The sequence below is a fragment of the Neomonachus schauinslandi genome, chromosome 8 (assembly GCF_002201575.2).
Source record: "Neomonachus schauinslandi chromosome 8, ASM220157v2, whole genome shotgun sequence".
NCBI lineage: Eukaryota > Metazoa > Chordata > Mammalia > Carnivora > Phocidae > Neomonachus > Neomonachus schauinslandi.
Genome location: NC_058410.1, coordinates 59,462,667 through 59,474,994, shown reverse-complemented (window position 1 = coordinate 59,474,994; position 12,328 = coordinate 59,462,667). Strand labels below are relative to the sequence as shown.

Below are 12,328 nucleotides of genomic sequence, written 5' to 3'. Positions count from 1 at the left end.
TTTAGCACCTTTAATTAGGCCCACTCTGTCTCCCTATTTAATACTATAATTCTCCCACTCCACCCACTTGGCCTCCTGGTCTTCAGTACCATGTTCTTTTTTTCAAAGCATTTATAACTTTCTAACCTAACTTTTTTTTTCTTTTTCAAGTTTTTATTTAAATTCCAGTTGGTTAACATACAGTGTAATATTAGTTTCAGGTACAGATTTTAGTGAGTCATCATTTATATATGATACCTAGTGCTCATTACAAGTGCCCTCCTAATACCCTTCACGCATTTAAGCCATCCCCCCCTCCCCCCCCCGCCCATCTCTCTTTCAGTAACCCTCAGTTTGTTCTCTTTGGTTAAAAGTCTGTTTTATGGTTTGCCCCTCTTTTTTTCTTTTTTCCCCTATGTTCATCTGTTTTATTTCTTAAATTCCACATGAGTGAAATCATATAGTATTTGTTTTTCTCTGACTTATTTTGTTTAGCATAGTATACTCTAGTTCCATTCATGTCATTGCAAATGACAAAATTTCATTCTTTTTGATGGCTGGGTAATTTTCCAGTGTGTGTGTGTGTGTGTGTGTGTGTGTATACACCATTTCTTCTTTATCCATTCAGCAGTTGATGGACATTTGGGTTCTTTCCATAGTTTGGCTACTGTTGATAATGCTGCTATAAACATCGGGGTGCATGTATCCCTTCAAATCAGTAGTTTTGTATCCTTTGGGTAAATATGTTGTAACATTGCAATGCAATTGCTGGATTGTGGGTTAGTTCTATTTTTAACCTTCTTGAGGAACCTCCATACTGTTTTCCAGAGTGGCTGCACCAGTTTGCATTCCCACCAACAGTGCAAGAGGGTTCCCCTTTCTCCACATCCTCACCAAAATCTGTTGTAACCTGTGTTGTTAATTTTAGCCATTCTGACGGGTGTGAGGTGCTATCTCACTGGAGTTCGGATTTGTATCAGCATAACTTTTAAACACATTGTCTCTGCTAAAAGAGTAAGAGTGCCATGAAAGCAGAAAGTTTTTAATTTACATCTTCAAAATGCCTAGAATAGTACCTGACACATAGTAGGCACTCAATAAATGTTTACTGAATTAAGGAAAATAGATTTAATTTTTTAAATGCTTCTACCTCACCATTTTAAGGCAATTCTATGATTTTTGAGACTAGAAATCATTATTTATGTTGCTATTATCCAGTTGCTGAGCATAGCTTTTTTTTTTCTAATTGAGACATAACTGACATGTAACAATGTATTAGTTTTAGTTATACAATATAATTATTTGATATATGTTTGTATTGTTAAATGATTACCACAATTTGTCTAGTTCACAACAATCACCTTACATAGTTAGAAACTTTTTTCTTGTGATGAGAACTTTTAAGATCTACTCTCTCATCAACTTTCAAATATATATACACAGTATTAACTATAATCATTCTGTACATTAGATTCTCAGGATTATTTATCTTATAACTAGAAGTTTGTACTTTTTGATCTCCTTCACCCATTTTGCCCACCCTACCCATGATCTGTTCTTCGTATCTATGAGGTTTTTTTGTTTTGTTTTTTGTTTTTACTGTTGTTGGGAGAGTCCACATACAAGTGACAACATACAGTATTTATCTTTCTCTGCTTGACTTACTTAGCATAATGCCCTCCAGGTCCATCCATATTATTGCAAATGGCAGGATTTCCTTTTTTTTTTTTTTTTTGGTGAATAATATTTCAGTGTGAGTGTGTGTGCATGCATGTGTGTATCATGTCTTTATCTGTTCATCCACTGATGGACACAGGTTGTTTCTAGGTGTTTGCTATTGTAAATAATACTGCAATGAACATGGGAGTGCAGATATCTTTTTGAGACAGTGATTTCATATTCTTTGGATAAATACCCAGCAGTGGAATTGATGGATCATGTGGTAGTTCCATTTTTCATTTTTTGAGGAAACTCCATACTGTTTGCCACAGTGGCTGCACCAATTTTCATTCTCACCAACAGTACACAAGGGTTCCCTTTTCTCCACATCCTCACAAACACTTATTTTTTGTCTTTCTGATACTAGCCATTCTAGGGTGTGAGTTGATATCTTATGATTTTGATTTGCATTTCCCTGGTGATTAGTGATGTCGAGCACCTTTTCATGTACCTACTGGCCATCTGTATGTCCTCTTTAGAAAAATGTCTATTCAGATCCTTAGCCCATTTTTAAATCAGATTGTTATTTTTCTATTCAGTTGTATGAATTCTTTATATATTTATATATATATATATAAATATATAATCAGATATGTGATTTGCACATATTTTCTCCTAGTTGGTAGGTTGCCTTTTCATTTTGCTAGTTTCCTTTACTGAGCAGAAGCATTTTAGTTTGATGTGGTCGTACTTGTTTATTTTTGCCTTCGCTTATGGTGTAAAATCCAAAAACTCATCACTAAGACCAATGTCAAGGACATTACCTTCTATGTCTTCTAGCAGTTTTACCGTTTCAGGTCTTACCTTCAAGTCTTTAATACATTTTGAGTTGACTTTTGTGCATGGTGAAATATATGGGTCCAGTTTCATTCTTTTGCATGTGAATATCCAGCTTTCCCAATACCATTTATTAAAGAGACTATACTTTCTCCATTATATACTCTTGGATCCTTTGAGTAAATTAATTGACCATATATGTATGGGCTTATTATTGGGCTCTCTGTTTCATTGATCTATGTGTCTGTTTTTATGCCAATACCATACTGTTTTGATTACTATGCCTTTGTAATATAGTTTGAAATCAGGAAGTGTGATGCCTCCAGCTTTGTTCTTCTTTCTCAGGTTTGCTGTGGCTATTTGAGGTCTTTTGTGGTTCCAAACATGTTTTAGGATTGCTTGTTCTCTTTCTGTGAAAAATGTCATCATAGCCCTTCAAAAAAATTTAATACTGTACCTATTCTGGACTGATTAATTCAAATGGCAACAGTTTGGGCACAGGTTTCTACTTCAGGATAAGACCAATCTTAGTCTCAACCTAGCTAGGTATCTCAAAATATGTTCAGGTGACTACTCTAAAAAAGAACTAGCAACTTTGATAAGGATAGTCAAGAGTATATAGACCATCACCTCCTGAAAATTAATTTAAGTGCATTTATCAATATATGACTGGACTTTTAAGACTGTTAGAACTTGGATGGTTATAAGGGCTGGAGACAGCACTGCAGGCAGGCAGAAGAGTGACAGCAAAAGCATGAAAGTGAGAGAAACTCTTACCTAGTGGTGGTACGGGTTAATGTCTCCTTGGTGGTGTTGGTGGTGGTAGTAGAGGAAACCTAGCTTTTATTTGGGGCAGCAAGAAAAGCAGCTGCCACAATAACTAAGTGCCCTAAGCTAATGCATCCTTTGACTCCCAGAGCTAGAATTTCCCCTTAGCAAAGATGGCCCTCAGGTAAAAATAGGTGAGGCAATGTGAACTGCAGAATACTCACTATTTAAACGCACTACAATCACATGAGCAGGAGATACCCTAAACTGTCAATACCCAAGAAGTCCCCAGGCTCAGAGGCGCAATATAATTTCTTTAAGTTATAAACCAAGTACATCCCCTCAAGATTTCATCTTTGTTCACTGGGCTAACCTCCCCCACACTTCTTGTTCTGTCCTTATTAATACTGTTTATTATAGTTGCATGTGGATTTTTCTCACCACATTAATATTAAATAGAAGGTAGTTAGCAACCAGAACAACAGGGAGTGATGTCTGTTCCAGTTCCCTCTTGGTAGGGCCCAAACCGAAAGACATGCTACAAAATAACTGGCTAGTATTCTCCTAACATGTCAAGGTTATAGTAGACAAATACTGAAAAAATGCCACACATTAGAGTGAATTAAGGAGACAGAACTAAATGCAATGCAGGATACCAAACTGGATCCTGGACAGAAAAGGACATGAGTGGGACAACTGACAAAACCTGAGTAAAGTCTGTGGATTAGTTAATAGTATGACATAAATGTTAATTTCCTGGTTTGGATAATTGTGCTACCGTCATGTAAGGTGTTAACATTTGGGGAAGCTGGGTGCAGGCTATACAGTGTCTGTACTATTTTTGTAATTGTTTTAAAGTCACAAATTGTTTCTAATTGAAAGTTAAAATTTGTTTTTTTTTTTTTTTTAAGTTTAAGAAAAGTAGATGCACACACAAAGTTCAGTGTATCTGCAGATTTAGTAAAGAACTCTAATTTGCTAAAGAACTCAATTTAAATTTGAATTCAGTTTGAACCAGTTTAAAGAACTCAGAGAATTATTTCCTTGTTTGCTAATCAGAGGAACTGACAAATGATTAGGTTCTTAGTCTCTAAACTAGATTCCTTAGGATGGTATGGACCAGTAAAGCAGTACAGAAAGGCAGTACAGGACTAACAGCTCACTAATCAACATTAATTATGTTCTTCATAATTAATACAAAACTTAGAAATACTTTAATGCATGTATTTGATTCTCAACATGATCCTGTGAGGGAGGGAGGCTATTACTCATTTTCCAGATGAAGAAAGGGAAGCTGAGAGGTGAAGTGACTCAGGATCAAAGAGTAAAGGGTAGTGCTAAAACAGGAATTAGTGTTCTGATTCCATGTTCAAATCTCTTCCACACTATTAATCGCCTCTATCTTTTATGACATAAGAAAAAGAAATACATCTACAGTTACACACCACGCCACTCGTTCCTCTAAAAAAAGAGTTGAGTCAGAAAACCTATGGTGTTAAGTCCTGGTTTTATGTCAAAGCAGTCTGGGATCCACAGCAAGTCACTTTAAGTTTCCAACCTCCCTTTTTTCAGTATCAAACAAGAAGGTTGGACCAGAGTACATGTAAAGTCTATCCCAGTATACCTTCCACAATTCTAATCCTGCAATCTATTTGCTATGGTAAAGTTGCAGTGCTGGGTGGCTACCTCACTAATCCCGTAGTCATGTTCCCAAATGATATCTTGTATCTAATCCAGAAGCCCTAAGAACTGAGGAAACAGAAAACTGTCACCATATTTTCAAATTGAGATCTATGTGAGTGGAAATGTTGGGTGAAACATGAAACAAATTTCTTAAGGTACCAACAGGTAAGATTTGGTAATGACATTTTCATCATGATCTCTCTGTTCAAGACCTTACAATGCCTTGATATTTCCTAATCTATCAGGAATGTCCCCCATCTCTGGCCCTCCTTCTATTCCTTCTGCAACTGTTAAGGTCCTATTCACCTTTCTTATTAAACAGCTTCCTAACTGGTCTTCCTGCTTTAAATGTCTCCCATTCCAGCTCATTCCCTACCATAGTGTCATAGTGTCATCAGGACTGAAACAAACCAAATCTAATTTGGGGATGTTAAACCATGTTTAAAAACTCACCACTGCCAATAGGATCAGATGTAAACTACTTAGCATGACATACAGGGCATTACTCTCTGGAGAGTGGCCCACTTTCTGGTCAGGACAATCTTTTGATCTCCATACTCTTAAGCTCTGGCTACATCAAACTTCTTGGCACTCTACAAATGGCCTTTCAAGCCACAAGGGCCTATGTCCATATAGTATTTTTTTTTTTTTTGTAGTTTTTAATTTTATTATGTTAGTCACCATACAATACATCATTAGTTTTTGATGGAGTGATCCACGATCCATTGTTTTCATATAACACCCAGTGCTCCATGCAGTACGTGCCCTCCTTAATCCCCATCACCGGGCTAACCAATCCCCCCTCCCCCTCCCCTCTAAAACCCTGTTTGTTTCTCAGGTCCATAGTCTCACATGGTTCATCTCTCCCTCCAATTCCCCCCTCCCATTTTCCCCTTCCTTCTCCTAATGTCCTCCATGTTATTCCTTATGTTCCACAAATAAGTGAAACCATATGATAATTGACTTTCTCTGCTTGACTTATTTCACTTAGCATAAATTCCTCCAGTCCCATCCATGTTGATGTAGAAGTTGGGTATTCATCTTTTCTGATGGCTGAGTAATATTCTATTGTATATATGGACCACATCTTCTTTATCCATTCATCTGTTGAAGGGCATCTCGGCTCTTTCCACAGTTTGGCTATTGCAGACATTGCTGCTATGAACATTGGGGTGCATGTGCCCCTTCTTTTCACTACATCTGTGTCTTTGGGGTAAATACCCAGGAGTGCAATTGCTGGGTCATAGGGTAACTCTATTTTTAAATTTTTGAGGAACCTCCACACTGTTTTCCAAAGTGGCTGTACCAACTTGCATTCCCACCAACAGTGTAAGAGGGTTCCCCTTTCTCCACAACCTCTCCAACATTTGTTCTTTCTTTCCCTGTCCATTTTGGCCATTCTAACTGGTGTAAGGTGGTATCTCAGTGTGGTTTTGATTTGGATTTCCCTGATGGCCAATGATGATGAACATTATTTCATGTGTCTGTTAGCCATTTGTATGTCTTCTTCAGAGAAGTGTCTGTTCATCTCTTCTACCCATTTTTTGACTTGATTATTTGTTTTTTGGGTATTGAGTTTGAGAAGTTCTTTACAGATTTTGGATACCAGCCCTTTATCTGTAGTGTCATTTGCAAATATCTTCTCCCATTCTGTGGGTTGCCTCTTTGTTTTGTTGACTGTTTCCTTTGCTGTGCAGAAGCTTTTTATCTTGATGAAGTCCCAAAAGTTCATTTTTGCTTTTGTTTCACTAGCTTTTGGAGATGTATCTTGAAAGAAGTTGCTGTGGCCGATGTCAAAGAGGTTACTGCCTATGTTCTCCTCTAGGATTTGGATGGATTCCTGTCTCACATTGAGGTCTTTCATCCACTTTGAGTTTATCTTTGTGAGTGGTGTTAGAGAATGGTCGAGTTTCATTCTTCTGCATGTGGCTGTCCAATTTTCCCAGCACCATTTATTGAAGAGACTGTCTTTTTTCCATTGCATGTTTTTTCCTGCTTTGTCAAAGATTATTTGACCACAGAGTTGAGGGTCCATATCTGGGTCCTCTATTCTGTTCCATTGGTCTGTATGTCTGTTTTTGTGCCAGTACCATGCTGTCTTGGTGATCACAGCTTTGTAATAGAGCTTGAAATCAGGCAACGGGATGCCCCCAGCTTTGTTTTTCTTTTTCAACATCTCCTTGGCAATTCGGGGTCTTTTCTGATTCCATACAAATTTTAGGATTGTTTGTTCCAGCACTTTGAAAAATGTCATTGGAATTTTGATTGGGATGGCATTGAAGGTATAGATTGCTCTGGGTAGCATAGACATTTTAACAATGTTTATTCTTCCAATCCCTGAGCATGGAATATTTTTCCATCTTTTTGTGTCTTCTTCAATTTCTTTCATGAGTGTTCTGTAGTTCCTAGAGTATAGATCCTTTACCTCTTTGGTTAGGTTTATTCCGAGGTATCTTACGGTTTTTGGTGCTATTGTAAATGGAATCGTTTCTTTAATTTCTCTTTCTACAGTTGCATTGTTAGTGTATAAGAAAGCAACTGATTTCTGTGCATTGATTTTGTATCCTGCCACATTACTGAATTGCTGGATGAGTCCTAGTAATTTGGGGGTGGAGTCTTTTGGGTTCTCCACATAAAGTATCATGTCGTCTGCGAAAAGAGAGAATGTGACTTCTTCTTTGCCAATTTGAATACCTTTTATTTCTTTCTGTTGTCTGATTGCTGTTGCTAGGACTTCTACTACTATGTTGAACAACAGTGGTGAGAGTGGGCACCCTTGACGTGTTCCTGATCTTAAGGGAAAGGCTCTCAGCTATTCCCCATTGAGGATGATATTCACTGTGGGTTTTTCATAGATGGATTTTATGAGCTTGAGGAATGTTCCCTCTATCCCTATACTCTGGAGAGTTTTAATCAGGAAAGGATGTTGTATTTTGTCAAATGCTTTTTCTGCATCAATTGAGAGGACCATATGGTTCTTCTCCCTCCTCTTATTAATGTGTTCTATCACAGTGATTGATTTGCGAATGTTGAACCACCCTTGCATCCTGGGGATAAATCCCACTTGGTCGTGGTGGATGATCCTTTTAATGTATTGTTGGATCCTATTAGCTAGGATTTTGTTGAGGATTTTGGAATCCGTATTCATCAGGGATATCGGTCTGAAATTCTCCTTTTTGATGGGGTCTTTGCCTGGTTTGGGGATTAAGGTAATGCTGGCCTCACAGAATGAGTTTGGAAGTTTTCCTTCTGTTTCTATTTTTTGAAACAGCTTCAGTAGAACAGGTATTATTTCTTCTTTGAATGTTTGGTAGAATTCCCCAGGGAATCCATCAGGCCCTGGACTCTTGTTTTTTGGGAAGTTTTTGATTACTGCTTTAATCTTGTTACTGGTTATTGGCCTATTCAGGTTGTCCATTTCTTCCTGTTTCAGTCTTGGCAGCTTATAGGTTTCCAGGAAGGCCTCCATTTCATCCAGATTGCTCAGTTTATTGGCATGTAGTTGTCGATAATAATTTCTAATAATTGTTTCGATTTCCTTGGTGTTAGTCGGGATCTCTCCCCTTTCACTCATAATTTTATTAATTTGGGTCCTTTCTCTCTTCTTTTGGATAAGTCTGGCCAGTGGTTTATCAATCTTATTAATTCTTTCAAAGAACCAACTTCTAGTTTTGTTGATCTGATCTACTGTGTTTCTGGTTTCTAATTCATTGATTTCTGCTCTAATTTTAATTATTTCTCTTCTAATGCATGGCTTAGGCGTCGTTTGTTGCTTTTTCTCTAGTTCTTTAAGGTGTAGAGTTAGTTGGTGAATTCGGGATTTTTCTATTTTTTTGAGTGAGGCTTGGATGGCTATGTATTTCCCCCTTAGGACCGCCTTTGCAGTATCCCATAGGTTTTGGACCGATGTGTTTTTGTTCTCATTGATTTCCATGAATTGTTTAAGTTCTTCTTTGATTTCTTGGTTGACCCAAACATTCTTGAGCAGAGTGGTCTTTAGCTTCCAAGTGTTTGAATTTCTGCCAAATTTTTTCTTATGATTGAGTTCCAGTTTTAGAGCATTGTGGTCTGAGAATATGCAGGGAATAATCTCAATCTTTTGGTATCGGTTGAGACCTGATTTGTGACCCAGTATATGGTCTATTCTGGAGAAAGTTCCATGTGCGCTCGAGAAGAATGAGTATTCTGTTGTTTTAGGGTGGAATGTTCTGTAAATATCTATGAAGTCCATCTGGTCCAATGTATCATTCAAAGCTCTTGTTTCCTTGTTGATTTTCTGCTTAGATGATCTGTCCATTGCTGAGAGTGGAGTATTGAGGTCTCCTACTATTAACGTATTGTTATCAATATGACTCTTTATTTTGGTTAACAGTTGGCTTATGTAGATGGCTGCTCCCATGTTGGGGGCATAGATATTTACAATTGTTAGATCTTCTTGTTGGATAGACCCTTTAAGAATGATAGAGTGTCCTTCTGTGTCTCTTATTACAGACTTTAGTTTAAAATCTAATTTGTCTGATATAAGAATTGCTACCCCAGCTTTCTTTTGAGGTCCGCTGGCATGGAAGATGGATCTCCATCCCTTCACTTTCAGTCTGGATGTATCTTTAGGTTCAAAATGAGTCTCTTGTAGACAGCATATGGATGGGTCCTGTCTTTTTATCCAATCTGCAACCCTGTGCCGTTTTATGGGAGCGTTTAGGCCATTCACGTTGAGAGTGATTATTGAAAGATATGAATTAATTGTCATCATGTTGCCTGTGAAGACGTTGTTTTTATAGATTGTCCCTGTAAATTTCTGTTGTAGATCACTCTTGGGGTCTTTCTCCTTTTATAGAACCCCCCTTAATATTTCTTGCAGGGCCGGCTTAGTGGTCACATATTCTTTTAACTTCTGCCGGTCGTGGAAGCTCTGCATCTCCCCATCCATTCTAAATGAAAGCCTTGCCGGATAAAGTATTCTTGGCTGCATGTTTTTCTCATTTAGTACCCTGAATATGTCTTGCCAGGCCTTTCTGGCTTGCCAGGTCTCTGTGGACAGGTCTGACGTTATTCTGATGTTCCTCCCTCTGTACATAAGGAATCTCTTCCCCCTAACTGCCCTTAAGATGGTTTCCTTGGTTCTAAGATTTGCAAGTTTTACTATTACATGCCGGGGTGTTGGCCTGTTTTCCTTGATCTTAGGAGCGGTCCTCTCTGCCTCTAGGACTCGAATGTTTGTTTCATTCCCCAGATTAGGGAAGTTCTCAGCTACGATTTGCTCAAATACATCTTCTAGCCCTCTCTCTCTCTCTCCACTCCCTCCGGGATTCCAATGATTCTGACATTGGAATGCCTCATGGTGTCAACTTATTTCTCTGATTCTATTTTCATGGATTCTGAGTTGTTTTTCCCTGGCCTCCTCTTTTCCCTTTTTATCTATTATACTGTCTTCCAGATCGCTTATTCTCTCTTCTGTCTCAGTTACCCTAGCTGTTAGATTATCGAGATTGGATTGGATCTCATTGATAGCATTTTTAAGTTCTGCCAATTCTCCTTTTATTTCTGCCCTTAGAGACTCTATGTTGCCATTAATTGATCTCTCCATTCTAGCCATTGTCTTCACAATTGCTAGCCTGAATTCCATCTCTGACATCTTGGTTATGTCTGCATCCATTTGTAAATCTACAGCATAAGTCATAATCTCTGAGTCTTTTCTGTTTTGGGGGCTCCTCCTCCTAGTCATTCTGTTGATGGGTGTTTGAGGGAATGTACAGAGTCGAAATTATTGACCAGAACCCAAGCAAGATGCACCTGTTTTCTTGGGACCTTAGGGTTGCTGGCCTCTTGTTTTCCCAGCCTGTCTTCTGGGGGAGGGGCCTGCCGCGCTGTTACTCAGGCAACCCTGTTTGGGCGGAGTTGCCCTGTGCCCCTGTGGCGGGGGATGGGCTCAGTGGGAATCAGTCTTTGGGGCTTTTGTTCTCTGGCGCCTTTCCCTGGGAGCTTTCCGCCTCTCCTCCGGGAGTCAGAGCAGAAAAGACAGTTTCCAACCCTCTGCGCCTCAGAGCAGAGAGACCTCAGTCTGTTCTTCAGTGCGCTCTCCAGGCCACACCGTCTCTGTTTCTGTCTGTGCTGCTATATACTGCAGCGTCCTGGGTTGTGCGCCCCTCCACAGCGCTCCCAGTCCTGCCTCCAGGTCGGGGCACGTCTCTGCCCTTTGTGCTTCTAAAACCGCCAGCAGCTCCCAGTTCGCATGCTAGACCCTGCAGTTCGCGTGCGCGTGACCATTGCTCTGGGTTTCTGTCCGGGCGGCTGCGGTTCGCGTGCACGTGACCCCGCCAGTCTGATTTTCCACCCCCGGGGCTGCCCTAAAGTCCTTTCCCGATGCTACCGGTCTGCAAGTCTGTGCCCGTCCGCAGTGCATGAGGCTGTCACTCAACGGTGGTGTAGGATCCCCATGTCCAGGCACCCTCCCGCTGCCGTTTATCCTCTGGTATCTGCCTGCAGGATCACGGCTCTCCGCTTCGTACCTCAAAACCAACTGCCTGCGATCTTCTGTTTGTTGAGATCCAGATCTTTTACATCTCAGGCTGGTTTCGTGGGTGCTCAGAGTGGTCTGGTAGTTATCCAGCTCAATTCCGGGGACCAGTTGAAATAGGGTCCCCTACTCCTCTGCCATCTTTCCCCTCCCCCGTCCATATAGTATTTTTGTGCCTCTTACCTTTTCTACTTCAATTTTCTACTTCAATTCAAAATTGAAGTATCACCTCTCTGAAGATTTTACTCTCATAGGCTTAATACAGTTCTATTAGAGCACTTATGATTTACATTGTAATCATTTATAAGTCTTTTTCCCACATTAAAAGATCAGCCACTGAAGATAGGGGATAAGGTACACTAATTTTTTACCCTCAAAATCTACATAACGTTTGAAAAATAGGTGCTCAATGAAGAAGATCTACCTATACTGCCTGAAAATAAAAGACACTCCACCACAACTCCCCTAATTTTATTTCCTCCTGCAGGGTTCTTATTAACCATTACAGATGCCTGACAAAGTCTTCCCTCTATAACTGCACAAGCCTCACTCTTCTCTGAATTCCAGCTGCACTTAAGGCAGTAACTACCATCTAGTTTAGCACATTTCTTAATGAATTCAGGTGTCCTGTCTCTCTTACTACAGAGCAAACGCCTCAAGGATATCCTAAGTTAATGAAAATAAGCTAAGGAATAAATGCATACCATTATTCATTTTCAAATATATCATAATATATTGTGATATCAGAGATAATCATGTGATTCTCTGGGAAAATTCATATACCTAGAATGCCCAAAGTTCTGACTTTTTTGTTATGTACTGAAATTCAGGGATTATTACTTTCAAACATAATTTCGTTCAGTGTGAAACAGAATGATAATAGCT

General features: G+C 39.3%; 1 protein-coding gene across 1 annotated transcript in view; it reads right to left on the bottom strand.

Annotated features, from left to right (window-relative positions):
• The window catches only part of ASCC3 (activating signal cointegrator 1 complex subunit 3), a 358,425-nt gene that overhangs the window by 91,641 nt on the left and 254,456 nt on the right, over nt 1-12,328 (bottom strand). The window lies entirely within an intron of this gene.